Below are 3,136 nucleotides of genomic sequence, written 5' to 3'. Positions count from 1 at the left end.
CACACACACACACACACACACTTATTTATCTAGTGGTTAGGTTGTTGCACTCACGATCGCTAGATCGTGGGTTCGATTCCCTGATTGGGCGGCGCGTTGTGTTCTTGAGCCAAACACTTCATTTCACGTCGCTCCATTTCAACGTTGGCCTGCACGCCAAGCCAGCGAGGTGGTGTCATTTGAAGGCTAAAACAACGCAAAATGCATTGTGACCAGTGATGTGTAACATCTGTTTGCCTGGTCGGTCACGTGATCCAAATCAACTCACAAGGCGTTGGTCGGCCCGAGGCTATAGTAGAAGACACTTGCCCAAGGTACCACGTAGTAGGACTGAACACGGAGCCATGTGGTTGAGAAGCATGGTTTATTGTGCAGGTCCATCTTCAGTAACAATGACTATTGGACAGCCAAAAGCGAAAAGGTTTGGTACGTTGATGGCGCATGACATTACACAATCTGCAGCTCTGTACCGACTCTCTTATCTTTTATCTGGTCTCAGTTATTGGACTGCTGTCATGCCGAGGCGTCGCCGTGAAGGGCTTCAGTCGAACAAATCGATCCCAGTACTCATGTATGATGCTAATGCATCGGTATGGTGCCTTTTGCCGACCGATAAGTTAGGGAACGTAAACAAACTAACACTGGTTGTCGAGCGGTGGGGCATTGACGAACATAAACAAACAATCACACACACACACACATACATATATTCACACATACGCGTATTCACATAATTATGTAATATACAATATAATAAAATACAATATTATACATGCATACATGCCTACATACATACATACATACATACACACGTCAGGCTTCCACTCGATTTGCACCTACTATATCCACTCACAAGGCGTTTGTCGATTCCGGGCTATAGAAGAAGACACTTGCTCAAGGTGTCGTGCAGTAGGACTGAACCCGAAACAAGTGATTTTAAAGCGAGTTTCTTAACCATGAGCCATGCCTGTGTCTTCAGATTTCTTCTTTTTTTTTTATTCTGAGAGCTGTCAAACACTTTACCAAATACTTGATATGATGTTTTGTAAGCGGATGTTGATGGTAAGCAAGATGTTTAAGTACATCTTGCTTACAATCAAGGTAGAGATTGTAGAAAATACCACCAGCAACGGAAGAGTCTATTCTATGAAATTATGATTGGTTAAATAAAGCAATAAGTAACAAGTGATATCTAAAAATGTTTATCAGTCCGACTCATCGTTTCTGCGTTGCCCCGGAGAATGATGAGGGAGATGTGCTGGAAAAGCATCTCCTCCCACTGATAGCGGTGAACAGGGATGTAATCTATGGGCCGAAAACGCCGGAGGTCTGTATTGACACAGTCTCCACCGCAAATCTGTTACAGAGCGGCCGATAATTTGACGGTTTGTTCTTCTCGGCCTGACCAGCAACGAAGCCTGGGTTGGCAGCGGAGATTAAATCAGAACCTCGTGCTAATTGCTTTAACTATTTATGGGAAAGTATGTGCAATGTGGCTTATCGATCATCCTTTAATCTTGGGCAGCATCGGAAGTGATATTAAAATAAATAAACCAAATTTAATGCTTCGAGAATGACATTAAGGATATTATAGGAACGGCTGTCGGGTGCTTATAATGATGGAAAGACGAGCAAAAAAGTTTAATGGTCGACAGGTAAACATAGAGCTGTATGACTGTTACTGATTATCAATCAACAAGTGGACCAGGAACCTGCATAAGTAACACCACTTGTCTCAGAATCAGATCTCGTGGGATTATTAGTCAGAGGATGCTCCAGGCTGACGCAACATAACGATGTCAAAATACCGGATGTCTGAGAATCCATTGCGCTAATGAATCGAATGTGTTATGAACGCACATTCATTGTAAAAGAGAAGTTGTGACGAAACAACAGCAATTACAAATCCCACCAGAACTTATTAAGAATGGATATGAAAATCATCCTTTTAATTCTCGCTGTTCACCGTGTACATGACAATTTATTATCATTCGGCAGACATTAGTACGGACTAGCGAGCAATTTGTTTGCTGAAATTACAAAAAGAGCATCAGCTCTTGTTAGATTTATTAGTCCAGTGGTGCTTCTGGCTGATGAGATACAACGAAGTCGAAACACTGGCTGTCTCAGAGTCCCTTGTGCTAATGAATCGAATATATTATGAGCATATATTCCTCCCAAAGCTGTTCACCTCTGACGAAACATGGCAGCGATTGGCATATTTATGTTCGAATCCTCTGGAACGTATGAATAAATATGCAAGTCATCGTTTTTATTCACGTTGTTTCCCGTTGCATACGAGGATTTATTAGAGACAACTGGGTTTCCTCTATCTCTCTACTCAACTGTCTTGCTCAGAACTGTACTCTGAATTCTGTTAATCCAGTGAATGCCTAGATTCATTCTAAAACATTGAAATAAAGTAAAATAAGTCCTTTGGACATTACTGTCCCCGGTCTTAGGAATCATAAGGACTTGGCTTCCATGACATATAAGAGACCGAGATCACAACATTCCCTCTGAACGAAATGTTAGTCTCTCGTAGGGTTTCTCATTTACAACTAAGTGAACTGAAACATTGTGAAACGAACACAACGCACTGCTCAGTCCAGAAAACGAAGCTACGATCTTGCGATCATGCGTGCAAAACCTGACCACCAAGCCACGCACCTTCACAAAAAATTGAGGGCTCATGTGTAATTGCCAAATCAACATACATGGCAAGGAGAGGAACTTCCGATGAGATGCTTGTTACATTCATATCCGCTAGAGTTTATCTAGTCATAAATACTCAAGTACCTTTTCTTCGGTTCATTTTCTCGATAAGACATTTCTATAGCATATACATCATATAAAGATTAAAAATGTGTTTCTGTATTGAATCTTTTGTAATTTATATTCACGCCGAAAGGGTAATTTTTCGTTATAGAAATTAACGTACTGAATCTGAAATTAAATAAACATAACAATGCTAAAAGATTACTTGTATGTATGTATGTATGTATGTATGTATGTATGTATGTATGTATGTATGCACACATGTGTATGTGTGTGTGAGTAAACGCATGTATATATATATATATATATACACACACACATATATATATATTTATATATATATATATATACATGTATA

This window comes from Octopus bimaculoides, chromosome 7, assembly GCF_001194135.2.
Source record: "Octopus bimaculoides isolate UCB-OBI-ISO-001 chromosome 7, ASM119413v2, whole genome shotgun sequence".
Classification (NCBI taxonomy): domain Eukaryota; kingdom Metazoa; phylum Mollusca; class Cephalopoda; order Octopoda; family Octopodidae; genus Octopus; species Octopus bimaculoides.
The sequence above is the reverse complement of the archived record's forward strand: the minus strand, read 5'-3'. Positions refer to the sequence as shown.